Source organism: Danio rerio, chromosome 18, assembly GCF_052040795.2.
Source record: "Danio rerio strain M-AB ecotype USA chromosome 18, GRCz13ab, whole genome shotgun sequence".
NCBI lineage: Eukaryota > Metazoa > Chordata > Actinopteri > Cypriniformes > Danionidae > Danio > Danio rerio.
The window spans coordinates 32,557,309-32,572,999 of NC_141038.1; the positions used below are offsets into that span (position 1 = coordinate 32,557,309).

Consider the following 15,691-nt stretch of genomic DNA (forward strand, 5'->3'; position numbering starts at 1 on the left):
AGTAATTTACTGTGGTTTTGTCACATTAAATTATTGTGAAATTACAACCATATATTGTAACTTTACAGTAGATAATAAAGTCCGTTACTGTAATTTCACAGTATTATCTTGTGGAATTAACTATATTTTACTGTGAATTTGCAAAACGATTACTGTGATTTAGCAGTAGGTTGCAGTTTAAATACCTGATTTAACTGTAAAGTTACAGTTATATACCAGATTACTGTAATTTAACAGTTTGGTGCTGTAAAATTTCAAAGCAATTTTAGGTCACACAAAAATGAAAATTTTATCTTGATTTACTCACCCTCAGGTTGTTCCAGCTCTGTTAAAATTGATTTTTTTTTGTTAAACACAGGAATAAAAATATCAAATTTTCCTCTTTGTGTCCAAACAACCTGAGGATGCGTAAATGACGACAGAATCTTCATTTTTGGGTGATCTGAAAAGACTCTAAAATCAAAATAAAAACAAACACACATACATTTTACAGATTTATTTAACAGCTTAATGACATCTGTGTAAACATTTCAGAAAACTTTCAAAAGGTGAAGCCTCAAAAAATACTATAAGAACATATTAATAAAAAAATCTGACATCATATGTAGCATACATATAAAAAGCAGTGCTTCAGAGTGCGCTCTCTCTCTCTCTCATTATATATATATATATATATATATATATATATATATATATATATATATATATATATATATATACATACATACATACAAACATGAGAGAAAGAGAAAAAACTTCTTGCTAAATTAGGCAGTCGTCTATTCAAGGTCAATCTTTTTCCTGATAATTTTACACACTTGCTGGTTGATGTGTCTTCTCTGCTTCTTTGACTTCGTCTGTCTTCCATCTCCAAACTGGTGCCCAAAAAGCACCTATAAGCAAAAGGGCAGACAAACAGTTAGCTTCATACAACACTACTGGGACACTACTGCTGCACTAGAGAGCAAAATTACTGTTAGCTCAGTTTGAACATGCTGACAATACTGTAGCTCAGTCAAACTGCAATCATTTAAACAAAAACATCTGAAAAACATTTCCATCACAAACACAAAATAAAGAACAGTCCAACAACAAATAGTGGTTTTAATGACCTAGGCAGAGCATTTTAAAACAGTTGATTTGATTTACACATTCTGTTTACAGACTATAATCTAATGCTGGGTTCACACTTATTGCAAAGTTAACACATGCATTACAGTACTTGCTCTTGAATACTAGTAGGATGTTTCTTGCATCAAGCTAATTTTTCATGATTTAAATATTAGGAAGATTTTGCAAAAAAAACTTGATTGAAGTGATACAGCACTTGTGTTGTATTCATTTCAATCAAGTTTTTTGCAAATATTCCAAATATTTTTCAACGTTTTTTGAGTTTCACTTAATTTGTGCTGCCCAGTAAAAATTTCCCACTATTTATGCATTTGCAATGACTTGCATGTAATCCACTCACCTGAATAGGTAACTTCACATATGATATAAGAGCCCCATCCTTTTAAAGACAGCTTCCCCTCTGGTCTCCAGCACAGACAAACAAATTGTGTCTGCAACACAGCCCTTTATAACAAGGGGACAAGGGGAGTCATGACTTGTGCTCCTATACATTCCTTGTTTAACCCCCCTCCCCCCAAAACAAGCCCTCAGTTACAATATTTATTGTAGACATTACCTTAAATTCCAGAGTGCAAAAGGCATCTTCAGCATACTTCAGTTTCAGACCAGATCCAAAGTCTGTTGTGAAATCCAGGTGAGGTCCCATGACCACTCGACCCTCCGAGTCCAAGGAATAAGACTAAAAGGGGGAAAGAAGGACTAAATTAGAGGTGTTTGTGAATAATTAAATTTGTTTGTAGAAACAAAGTTGACATTCCATGCTCTGCCTATTAAAAACCAAGCAAACAAACACACATGCCCAGTAAAATTGCTAATAAAAATAAAAACTATAGTTTAAAAAAATCCTTGTCTAATATTTACTACTACTGGAGGTACTGGTGGAACTTCTGGAAGAAGAAAAAGAGTTTGTACAAGAAACTGCTCACAACAAATCTGTGAAAAACCTAACATTAAAAAAATCTAATAAAAATGAGGAAAGCATCAACATTACCTTTAATAATCAAGCGAGGGGTGATTGGTAGCATCAGTGTTTCAACATCAATGGCTGTGGCTGCAAAAAAATATGAATATAATAAGAGTAGAATAAGACTCAATCTAACACACGCACACACATACTCTCTCTCTCTCTCTCTCTCTCTCTCTCTCTCTCTCTCTCTCTATATATATATATATATATATATATATATATATATATATATATAGGTTTAGATTGTGATAATGAATTTAGGTTATATTTGTGTGCTCAGAATTTACACTCACCTCACACTTCAGCTATTATCAGGTACACCTGAACACCAAAAAATAAAATCTACAGTTAGTGACAATATACAATTAGTTCTCATTAGTAACAGTTAAATGTTAGCACTGCATTAACACCAGTGAGAAATATACAATATGTACTGTGTTAGTTTAAAAGAATACAACTGAATTGTATTATAAGCCTAATTTAATAAAACAGTTAAGACTTGTTTCATAATGAGTTTAGTTTATTTAACTAACTTAACGTTAACGTTACAGTGAACAAAATTAACGTAACGTTACATGATGGTGACTAACCGTAACGTTAACTTAAGTGAAGGTCAGAGCTTACCTTAACTTTAGTCATTTCACCTTTACTTCAGTCTTGTACTGAAACAGAAAATGCAGTTAAGAAGTTAATTAAAGAAAATTCCCTTTCTTTTTTCAGGAACTAACGTTAACGTTATGCTAATACCTCAGAAAACACTACAATCACCATCTGGCGTCGTTAATTTCTTGTTTTAAAAAAAGGCGCGCTTAAACCCTGTACGTGCGACTACAACTGAAGTACTCGGTAAATTCCTGTTAAATGACATGCACTATACAGAAATACACATACAACAATCATTTAACGGACAAAAGTCATATTTTAACACTTACCGAGGATGAATCTGTTGGGTGAAGAGACGACGGCGTTGTCTGTGGTGATGGCGCTTGTTTGCGGTCGAGTCGAGTCAGTTCTGTTAAATGAATCGGCTCCTTTAAGTGAACAGTAAAGAGTCGAATTCGGCTCCTTTAAGTGAACAGTAAAGAGTCGAATTCCCCTGAAAACGATTCCGTTTTGTATAATATTGTAAGACGCAAACATATAATTCATTAATATTTCATCATATTGCTTGGTTCGTGTACTCCTTGTACACGAATTGCTTGTTGATGACTAAGAGCTCATGAACACGTCTGATAAAATATCTGAATCTGATTCAATGTCACACGAGCCCTGAACCGAAGCAGTGCAAAAGTAATATATTGATTGAAATATAAAGTTAATTATTTTCTTCGCCATTCAAAATATTTCATATCTCTGACTTTAACAGTAAGAATAAAGTTCGTTTGGAGTGTATTGAGAATTATTATTTTTTTACTCCCAGGATTTGCACCAAGCTGCATCAAGCTGTAATGGTGGATGAGAAGGCACATAATATTATAAATATTGCTTGTAATATGTAATGAAATAAAGTTTTAACACTTTTTCATGCGAGAATGTAGTTCTTCAAAACTCAAATCTGTGGATTGTTAGTAAAGATTGTGTGTAATTTTAAGTGTGTTTTGCCGGTAGCGGAGATCTATGACCTCCAGGCGGTAACGGCGCTCATTACTCATGTATCCGCCGAGAGGCGCCTTGGGACAATTGCCCCGTCTTCGATGGCTCTATTTGCGTCCGAAAATGAAGTTTTAACTGTTTTTCATGCTACAATGTAGTTGTTTAAAACTCTAATCTGTGGTTTATTTATATAGATAAAAAAATAATAATAATTTATATATATATATATATATATATATATATATATATATATATATATATATATATATATATATATATATATATATATTTAATTCTGAGATTAGTGACCTCCAGGCGATGACAGGTGCCCAATACTCATGAAACCGTCTAAAGCAGACATTTACCCTGACATTAAAATAATTGTTGGCTGTTTAACAGTCTTTGGTTTCATTAATTAATTACTTTTTATTCCAGTTTATTATGTTTTGGCTAAGCACACAGTTGTTCATTAAATATTATTTCCTATTCTATGTTAACTGTATAAAATTAAATAAAGATGCAGTACAACCAAAAAGATGTTGGTAACCAAATCGTTTTGGGGGCTATAACATTCTGTTATTATCTGTTAAAAGTTCATTTGTATTAATTTCTACGTTGAATTAAAAAAGGTTTGAATTTCTATAACTAACGTGCAAAAGATATAGCCCTTTTCACAGTAATTTGCTGTAATCATGCTACCTGCCGTAATTTCAGAATAAAATTATGAATACAACATATTACTGTGAATTTTTCAGTTAAATACTGTGAAGGGATACTAATGTAATTTACTGTGAAAAATTACAGTAACTTGTTGTGAAAACCTGGAAATTTTTTACAGTGTACCAGTACGCACAGAAGGCCCCAACTGGCCCATATCTATCAGCTGATAACCACTGATAAAGCCCATTCAATTAAGTGAAAACATTCTAAAGTAATTTAAAACTGTTTTTAGTACCAAGTTAATAGAACAGAAGCTTATTTTTTTATTATCCTCACATATGTTTAGCTTATTTAAGCTTATTTTTGTTACATTATTATGCAGATAAGCTATTTTGCATAGAAGGCAAAAAATGTATTAAGAGATTATTTTTAAGATTTCTTGTTTTTTGTCAATTCAAGAAAGATAGGTCCTATTTTATGATTATTAGATGTTTTGCTTCTTCTTATTTCCCAGTAATGGGTTGTGACTGGAAGGACGTCCGCTGAATAAATCATCTGCTGAATAAGTTGGCTTTTCATTCAGCTGTGGTGACCTCTAATAAATAAAGGGACTAAGGCAAAGCAAAACGAATGAATGCTTCTTCTTCAGCTTTAGTTACGTCAGTCATATGCATCCATCCTGCAGCAGTCTGATAACATAACATTGCATTTTTTTTACATTATTTTCCAACAGTTCAGAAAAAAAAGCATCCTTGTATTTGGAATTAGGACTTTTTATATTTAAAAAAAATCTATATTTATAGGCAGTTTTGTAATATGTTTAAAATTACTTTTAATGTATGAAACAATTTCAATAAAAAAAATTATTAAAAGACAACACCATTTGAAAAGCTAATAAACAAAGTGTAAATATGAAGACTAATATTCATCATTCATCATTAATCATAATCGCACGGTTGACCTGTTTAGGCGATTTAAATTTTGTAATTAAAACTCCTTAGACTCGTTTTATCTGAATAAAGGGTTGAAAAAACGGCGTATTTTCATTTATATGCACTGGGTGGCACTGCGGCAATGTCATTCATTTTTTGCTAAAAAGCCGAGACAAAACCGTCTATGTGGCGCTCTTTTTAAACTCTCGTTGCAAGTGACGCTAAAAGTTGAGATAAGTTTTATTTTTTAAATATGGATTTCATGTTCTAGACCTTCTAACAATATATTTTGTTGGTTATAAGAAACGGTAATACAACTGATGTATACCTCCGAAAGGGAGCGTGACCACTCGGTTGAGTTGCCAATTTAAGGGTAAAAATAATTGATGTTCAATGAGATCGTCATTGGGATATTATGGAGCCAGATCAGTCTCAAATATAAAACATTTACTAAATGAAATGTATACATGCACAGCGCAATTCACATTTACAAAAGCCAGTATGTGAATTTGTAAATATACAATTTGTGATTAAAAATCAAAAATATTTTTGCCTAATGAACTGGATTTGCATATTCAGAGTCCTGATTTCAATTTACAAATTTGATGCTATTTTTTGAATTGTGTTTTGAATTTACAAGTTTAAATTGTTTATTTTGAATTATAAATAGAATTTATGAATTGGATTTGTGTATTTATGAATCGTGTTTTGAATTGATGAATTGGGTTTGTGTATTTTTGAATTGTGCTTTCACTTACAAATTAGATATGTGCATTTATGGATCGTGTTTTGAATTGGACAGTTTACTTCCTACACTGAATTTAAGGTTTTTAACTATTATTTAGGCTGCACAATAAGGATGCACTGAAATAAATTAAATAAATTATGCCATTTATTAGTACCATTGCATTTATAGCCAGGGATGGGCAGTATTTATGATACATGTATTTAAAATACGTATTTTAAAAATCAAAATAGTATTTTGTGATTTTTATTTGATAGGGTTTATGAAAATGTCTTAATATTTTATATCAAAATACTTTAATGTCTTGTATTTTTGTATTTTTAAAATGCCTCTATTTGGTATTAGAAAAGGTCACACTTTGGTTTTGAGGGGCCTCCAACAACAGGCTGATATGCATGCATTAAAATGCATTTAGTTTTACTTAATCATCCCCATATGATTTGTTCAGCGATTCATTTGTATCCAAACTGCTCCTTAGCACAAAACTAATCTGTGCTGATTGGTCCGAGGAGGACCCAGTCTGTTGTGATTGGTCAATTGCATTCAGCACGAGACAGAGAGAAATGCCCACCACAGCTATGAAGTAGCAGTGTTTGTGAGAGCCCAATGTAGCAATACAATAAGTCAATGCAGGTAAACACTAGCATATTACTCTACTCCTAAAGGTTCAAGAAACCCTTGAGTACTTTTTTTAAGATGTTAACAGATTTGTGTGTGTTGAGCATCAGTTAAGACAAGGTTAGCAGCTGTTAGCTTTAATTGTGGGGAAAGCTGGATAATTTTGAGCTTTTGTCAGCTAGTTTCATCTTCCTGGTTTAAAACAATTTTTGGGGCTTGATCAAAATTGGAGACGTAGAGCAAAACTGCAAGTGAAAGGATGACACATCGGTTTCTCATTATCATTTATATCAGAGTTTTCTTATCCTATGATGCTGTGTTCACACCAGACTCGGAGCGCGCGGATATACCACACTATTCGCGCGTAAATAGCCACGTGAACATTTGAGGTTACTCGCTTCATTCGCGCGTCAAACCCTGTTTCATTCACGCAACAAATCCACTTCATTCGCGCGTCAAATTCACTTCAGAACAGTCGCAGAGACTGATACGTTTAGGGTCGTGTCTGAGTCCACTAGATCCTTTCAGAGGTGCATCCAGCTCTGTGAGCTCATAAACTCCTCCAGAAACTGAGCCTGGATGACGGAGGCTTTCAGTGGTGCTTCTGACTGAGCCAAGCCCAGTTTGATGAACTGTTGGTGTCGGCTGGAGGATTTCCCCCCGGAACACCGACAACAGGCGATACGTCACAATCACGCCCCCACAAGAGCAAGCTCCTGATTGGTTAACGGAGCATAAATGTCCGCTGAAGTTCAGATTTTCGAACTCGAGTGATTTGCGCAAAACGCGCGTTAATCGCATCAAACGCGCAATTCGCGCCACGCCATTCACGTGAATCGTGCCATTCACACCGCATCATTCGGGCAATTCGCGTCATTCGCGCCGCAGGATGTCTATTCGCACGTTTGCATTGAATTAACATGTAAATCACTCACGCTTGACACGCGTTACGCGTCTAGTGTAAACGCAGCATGAAAAGAGCCTGTTTCTTAATTATTCATGACTGTGCGTGCTTTCCGAAGGCAAGACACAAACCTGCCAGTGCCAAGCTGTGAGATCATATGTTAGTCACTGGGTGAGACCGCATCCACGGACCCACGGCACACAATATTTAGCCTTTCATGAATGGTCGTACTGTATGTGTTTGTTTCCATGATTCACGGAGTTTGTTGCATATTTTTCCCCGCAATCCTGTCCGGGTCGATACAGCAAAGCTGTTTGTGTGCAGCAAGCATTTTTGTCGGGAGAGCAGTACTAGTATGGCAGAGAATGGCAGACTTTGTCTTTTATCAATGGAGTTCGTTCACATTTAGACACATCGCCATGCTGCTGTGTTCGCCTAAATCCTCCAGATTACCAGCAGGGCTAATGGTTGAAATAAGCAGGGCACCTGCTGCACTGCGTCTGTATTCAGACTTGGGGATTGAGCTAGAAGTTCTCATTTATAGTGTTTATATGAGCACGATTATCTTTATAATAATATAAATTATGGTTGTGTGTATATGAAATTATGAATAACAAATGTAGTAGGGCATTACTATTGTTTATTTCTTTGCATTTTAACTTTGTAAACTATAAAATTATGGGTCTCCTCACGGTTTGTGCCTCATTTTGTGAGCCCACTGACAACAGTTAATTACTCCCCTCCTTCTCCCCTGCTCTGCCGGCCACACCCACTCCTGCCTCTGCTCGCAGAGCTCTACGCCTATTATGATGCATTTTTGAAAAAATTCTGGGATAGACTTAAACTGAAAGAGGGGAGTTTCATGGCCCTTAAATGCTGACCCCAAGTAATACCAACATACATTCAGTATTAATCCACACAGAGGTAAAACTTATATATTTTTTAAAAATTGACCGTGCCGCATGTGTAAGAGCAGCTGATAGTGGCCATAGCAATGACAAACGACAGAGAATCAGGAGCTCAGAAACTCATTTAAATTGATAAAGGAAGCAGTACGCGTCACATTTTCAGTGTGGTTTTGGACACAATATGTGAATAGCCCCATGAAGGTTTAACCCAAAAGATAAAAGTGCAGTTCCCTGCCCACCGAATTGATTGACAGCTGCGTATTAACATGTCTCCATAGTAATGCGAATAATCATATCAATATATCATATCAAGACAGGAAATGCGCAAAGCAACTGGAAATAAAAATTCTATTTAGTTTGCTAGGATTGTCAATCACCATTAAAAATCTAAAATGAGTTTTTAAAGTTTAAAATGTCTTAAGACAGTGCATGTTTGTAATGAATAACAGTGATTTACTTCAGATTTACTTCATCCCCACAGCTGCGTGTCAGTACAATTATGAAAGAAGACGCTTCATTCCCAGTTTGTGGACATTAAATCAGGTTTATTTTTGAACATTAACATAACGAATATCCACAGAGCAGTGGATATTAACCTGTATCCTGTCACATTTGCTGTGCAAAAACAATTCAAAGCTAAACGCAAGCGCTGTCTGTGTGTGTGTGTGTGTGTGTGTGTCCGAGCTGTGTATCTGTGTGTGTACATGAATTTTGTAACAACCTTGTGACTGACTCATCGTTGCAACTCAACAACAAATGCATCAAATACTCATTGGTAAAGTTCTTACTGTGGTGTTTCTCACAAACCTTATGTGAGATCTTCTTCCATTATGTCTGTCTGTTGTCTGAGGCAGCCGAGGGCAGCGATTGAGACACACTGACAGGCACTTGGTGGGAACGGTGGGCAGGGAGGACTAGCTTTAAAGGCCCAGTACAAAAAACAGCAGCAAGCTGTTACAAGCTATAAAACAGAAACTTCAGAAAGCTATAATAAATGGGTGTTTTGAGCTGAAACTTTACAGACACATTCTGTGGACACAAAAGACTTATATTAAATCTGGAAAAAGGGGTAACCCAGGTGCCCTTTATGCCTAGTTCAGACTGCGTGATTTTAGCCCAGATTTTCAAATCGCAGACAAATGCCTGAAATCGCAGGCAAATCGCTGCTCGTGCACGTGAGTGACAATCACACAGTATGAACGATCAAAGACGCGATCTGAGAGAATCGCCGATGAGTCGCCGATGCCTATGAGATATTTGGCATGCTAAATATCTGGAGCTGTCGGCAATTCAAATCATGCCGTGTGAATTGAGTTTTGACTAAAAATAACATCAGCGATCGCCTACAGCCAATGAAAGAGCAGCATTCACTTGTGTGTGCGTGTGTGTATATGTGCTGCAGGCCAGCGGGAGGCTGGGGGAGAAGTTAAAAGCGCTCTTTTTCGGTTTATTTGGACCCACGAAATGGAGAAAAAACTAGTGGAGGTTTGACAGGACTCAGGAGCAACCGTGTCTGTTCTGACATTTCATACAGAAAGAAATTAGTTTATTATCAACGTTGAGGAGAAATGGCTAATTCCCTTTAAACCCAGGTGAGCAAACATGTACATGTTCTACCCCTTTAAAGGCTTCTTTCTCATTATGTAGTTAATAACAAAAGATATACTACATGTTTTTGGCTGTGAGACGTAGTTTGGACGAAGTTGTCGGCGATTCTCCCTATAGTAAAGTCATGCAATGTGAATGTACATGTTGCCGAACCATCTAGCAGTGTAAACAAAGCAGCGACGAAACGCTAGCCCAGATAGTCATGTAGTGTGAAAACATCTGTGACACGACTAGTTTGAAAATCATGCAGTCTGAACTCGGCATTAAAATCCAGCGAATCCCACACTGCAGCGTAGGTTATTGTATTAATCATCAGAAAAATGATAGGAACAAACACAGCACTAGGTTGGCTATAATGTGGTAATGTTGTGTAAATTTACTTTACTCCTTTATTCATCGCAGCCGAATCTCCGTCTCTCAGTGATCATCATGTTCGTGTCATGATCAGTCCTGTTATCCCCCGCGCTCTGCTAGTGTCTAAAGGGAAAGCAAATTCACATTTTACTGAATCTGGACCAACAGATGTATCAAATACTCATTAGTAAACATTAACATAACAGTGATGTACCGTATTGATGTTTACGCGTTTAGCAAAAGATCTGAACCCAACTCGATTTAAACATTCAACGTTGAGTTGACCATTTTATTAAGCAATCAATAGTTTTAAACAGTGTATTTTTTAGATTTAAACCTCAACTGGATGTTGTCATTCACTTAATGCTGTTTTTCATACTGCATGGAAGGTCATTTTCAAAAATCCACAATAGAGGCCCTTTAAAAACTGTAAAATACTTTGTATGCCGTCTACATGATAACATTATAAAAATGGAGCCTTACATTGGTGATTTCTCAGGTATTTGCCTAGGTTTGAGATCAGAACTAAAAACTGATAAATTATGTGGTTAATGCTTGGAGTATGGATGGAAGTTTAGCACACATAAAAAAACATAACTGACAAATGGCATGAGTGAATTTGAGAGCAAGTCAACAATCATTGAAATAGTATACTGCACAATGCCTAGACCAGTAATATGTATTGAAGTATTCAATTGCAATAACATTTAGTTATTTAAAAAATAAATATGTGATCCAAAAATTAAAACTATCCTATATATATTGAGCAACCTGTCGCTTGAAGGCCAGATTTCAAGCATCTGTAAAACTGCATTATTTTTTTCAAATGTTGCCAAACTTTGACATATGCTATCAGTGTCTGATTCAGAAAAGCTTATTTACGTTTTTATGACCGGTTAGACAATTGTAATGCTTTACTAGGTGGTTGTCTTGTTGGCTTAATTAACCAACTTCAGCTAGTTCAAAATGCAGCTGGTAGAGAGCTTTCTAAGACAAAGAAATATGATAATAATATTCAAGTTCTTTCATTCTTGCCTTGGCTCTCTATTAAATATTAATTATCGTATATATCGTATAAAATTGAACATTTTATTGACTGCTTAAAAAGCCCTGAACGGCTTAGCTCCCCAGCATTTGAGGGAGCTCCAGGTGTAATACAGCCCCTCATCTCCACTACGCTCAATTAATTCTGGACAATTGATTATTCTCAGAATATCAAAATCAACTGTAGGCAGTAGATCTTTCTCATATCTGGCACCTAAACTCTGGAACAGCCTTCCTAGCACAGTTCGGGAAGCAGACACACTCTGTCAGTTTAAAACTAGATTAAAGACATAACTCTTTGCATTAGCATACATATAAAACACAAATGCTGTTAAAATCCAAATTCTCTAAAGGATTGTTAGTCTGCATTATTTAGAGCTACCAGAGTCGGAAACACTTCCCAAAAGACAATATAATTTTGTACGGCATCTGCGTTTTTGTTAGTTTGTTTTTATTACTGCTTTGGTTTCCATAATCCTGGAACAGGGCCTTGACTGCAGCTCTGCACAAAACGTTTGGCCAGAGGAGAAATGGTTGTGCCCAACTGGGCTTGGGTTCTCTCAAGGTTTTTTTTTTTCTCACCACTGGCTTGCATGGTTCGGGACAGGTGGAGCTGCGCATCAATGGATTTGCTCTTCAGTGTTTAAACTTTCAGCAGTAAAATTTAGACCAAAATGAACTGAACTAAACTGAACTTCAATTGTGAAAATTGGACAGACACATTTTCAATTTACTAGAACTTCTACGTTAAGCTGATTTGACATTCTGCATTATAAAAAATAAAAATGAATTGAATATAAATTGAATTGATACACTGAATATTATAAAGTATGCAATGTTATATAATTATTTTACTCAGTTTATGTAACTGAAAACTAGTTAGGTACATGGAAAAATCTGAAAAAACTTAATGTCACGACTCTTATACAAGGAGGATCCAAATGCGAGTATTTTAATGAACAGAGGACACACGAAAGTTCAAAACAAAAGAGAGCCACATGCCACAATGAAGACATCAAACGGACAGCGAAGGATACTGGGAGACAACAGTCAGGAACAAGGACAAACAAGGACAACAAACGGACTGATAACCAGCACATACCACAGGAGGAAATATATAGCCAGCCAAATGAGGTTCAGCTGGACGATAATATGTTAGCTAATGACATCAGCTGATCGTAGCACGCTGTCAACACAAAAGGTAAACAAACACACACCCTCACACATGACAACACACAAGGCATGATACATAACATACAGGAGGAACACACAGATCCATAAACCGTGACACTTAATTTTTTAGTATTATTATTGCTAGAATGTATTCATTTTGTATTGCATTTTGCTTGAAGAGTTTTTTTTAAAGTGCTTTTTCATATCATAGGTTTACTGAGCCGTACCGAAAGCATGACCTAAAACCGAACCATAAGTAGGGATGGCTGACACAAACCTGACGTTTTGACAGTGTCTAAATCCCGAAGCACAAGTGTTTTGAAATACCCACCAAAAACATGATCCGAAAGTGTTTCGAAACACCTGGTCACGTGACTAAAGCAATTCAAAGCTATGATCATTTGACAAGCATTCCGAGACCTGGTGAATTTGTGTTAGACTAACAGGGTCAGAAACATTTCTGTGTCATATAGCCTTAGTGGACCGTGCATGTGCGCATTGTTTATGTACTTCAAATGGCTTTTGGGTTCGAATCCCGACTTGTACAAATACTCTGAAATTATGATTTTATATATTTTTATTTTATATTTAATTTAATTTAACGAATAATTTAAATAATTCTTGTTAACTTCTGGCCAAAAGCATATCTGATCTAGCAACAACCCTGTTTTATGACCAAAAATTTTTTTCACAAAGTGTTCATTCGGATGTCAGACGAATGTTAAAACAAAACAATTCAAGAACAGTGCATTTCAAACATAGCTGTATCAGCCTGGATTCGAACCTGTTATGTCCAATAAACAAACACAAACGGAGCTTTGGGTGAATGCCAGTTTACTGTATGAACTTCTGATATCACAACAAAACGAAACAACAAACGACAGAGCTGCCACATGCGCCACAGTCACTTTACGAAAGTATTACTACAACAGATAATGACAATAAAGAACTGGTTAGCAACCACAACACTTCACCCCTCCCACTAAGCTCAAGTATGAAACATAGTTTCGAAGTCCTGGAAATGCGCAGGACGTGCCCTTGTCCTCACAGGGCGAGCTGTCATGGTATCTTCAGATCCCTGACAGCGTTCAGTAATCACATCCTGTTCGGTAACTCCATCACTATTCAGATTTAGTGGGGGCAGAATTGGGTCCGAGGGTCGGATTAGGGTTTTCTCCGTAACAGCAGGGTTAGGCACTTTCCGAAGACAGCTGGCATGCCAGCGAGATCCATTAGCTAGCTCAAAAGTGACTGGTCCAAGTTGGCGTTTGACCCGGAGGGGCTCAGACAGAAATTGGCTCAATTTATTATTGCGGTGTGGCCTACAGGCTCATACCCAGTCCTGTACTCTAATCTTTGTGGGCCGAACATGATGCTTGCTGTCGTACCTGGTTCTCATGTTTCATCAGGAGCTAATGAGATGGTCTCAGCTTGTTTAACGGTAATTCCAGCTCCCGGCCAAGCATGAGACAGGCAGGAGACACCCCAGTGGTGGCATGATGGGTAGCGTGATAATGCAAGAGGGTCTGGGAGAGAGCAGCCTTAAAGGGGAAACCTTGGGCAAGGTGTGCACGTATGCCATTTTTCAGACTTTGATTGAATCTTTCCACTCCGCCATTAGCTTGAGGATGGTAGAAGGCAGTGCGTACATGGACGATGCTCTTAGCAGCCATCAAGTATGATGAAAACTCACTAGAAACAAACTGCGGCCTATTGTCAGTGGTAATGACTTGTGGAACTCCCCATCGTGAAAAGATTTGCTCCATGAAATCGACCATTGCGGAAGCTGTAACTGAGCCCATAGGTGCAACCTCTGGCCATTTTGGCGAGCTCCCCACAAATGTACTTCTGAAGACATTTGTGCCCATGGCTTGGTGGGCCAGTCAACAGGTTGCAAAGGTGGCGGTGATGGGGCACCTGTTTTACCACTAAGCAGACAAGGTGCAGTCATGTACAAGAGCTTCTAGCTTCCTGTCAATCCCTGGCCACCAAACTGAATCTTGGCTCCTCTGCTTCACTTTAACTATCCCCACGTGCCCCTCATGTGCCATTGCCAGCACCTGCCCCCTAAGGGATGGAGGAATAACTGCTCTGTGCCCACGTGCAATGCATGACTCACCCCAACATGTCAGTTCTACTCTGACTCCTGAGAAAGGTGTCAGGTCAGCGCTTAGTTGAGATGGCCAACCTTTCTGAATGTAGGTGCTGAGGGTAATGAAGAGTGGGTCTGCCGCAGATTCTCGCTTAAGTTCTTCAAGTGACACTGCAGTCTGCAACGGCTCATGCATTAACTGCACAAGTTCACTTTCTAACTCTGATTCTGGCTGATTGGCTGTGCTAGCTGGATCTGCCATTCAACAGGACAGGAAGTCCGCAACCACATTATCTTTTCCAGGAGTGAACATGAGCTGGAAATTGTACTGATTCAATCTGTCAGCCCATCTGTAAAGCCGTAGAGGCTTGTGACCTGTTCCGGCAGAGGAAATGAGGGTAGTAATAGCCTGGTGGTCTGTTCTGAGTGTAAAGGATCATCCGCATAAGTACATGTGCCAGCGCTCACAAGCCCAAATGCATGCCAACGCCTCTCTCTCCCTCACCAAATATTTCTGTTCCACAGTACTCAGAGCCCGCGAAGCAAAAGCTATAGGCCTTTCAACGCCATCATGCAGCTGTGACAGGACTGCCCCAACTGTTACTGCTGATGCGCCACAGGTCACCAGGGTGGGGCTGGAGAGATCAAAATGAGCTAGGGTTGGTGGAGATGTGAGAAGACGTTTAAGTCGATGAATAGCCTGCTCACAATCTGCTGTCCATGCCCAGGAGGTGTTCTGCTTGAGCAGTCGTCGTAGCGGGGCCATGATTTCAGAATACTGGGATAAGAACCTGAGATAATAGGCAGTCATGCCGAGGAAAGACGCAATCTGTCCAGCTGAGGTTGGCACTGGGAGGTCGAGAATGGCTTAGACGTTGGACTGCAATGGAGTGATACCTGAACTCGACACCCGGAGACCCACAAAGTCTATTGCTGGGACAGCAAACACACATTTTTCCGTG

General features: G+C 37.8%; 2 long non-coding RNA genes across 3 annotated transcripts in view; both read right to left on the reverse strand.

Moving 5' to 3' along the window:
• The window catches only part of LOC137488296 (uncharacterized), a 724,224-nt gene that overhangs the window by 73,041 nt on the left and 635,492 nt on the right, over positions 1-15,691 (reverse strand). The window lies entirely within an intron of this gene.
• Positions 763-3,113, reverse strand: LOC137488297 (uncharacterized). Of its 2 annotated transcripts, none has more exons than XR_015515033.1 (7): positions 3,031-3,113; positions 2,723-2,760; positions 2,392-2,419; positions 2,123-2,182; positions 1,688-1,810; positions 1,472-1,575; positions 763-893 (listed from the first exon to the last, which is right to left on the reverse strand). It is a non-coding gene; the product is annotated as an uncharacterized LOC137488297 (long non-coding RNA). The 2 variants fall into 2 exon arrangements; XR_015515034.2 differs by lacking the exon at positions 3,031-3,113 and adding an exon at positions 2,846-2,951.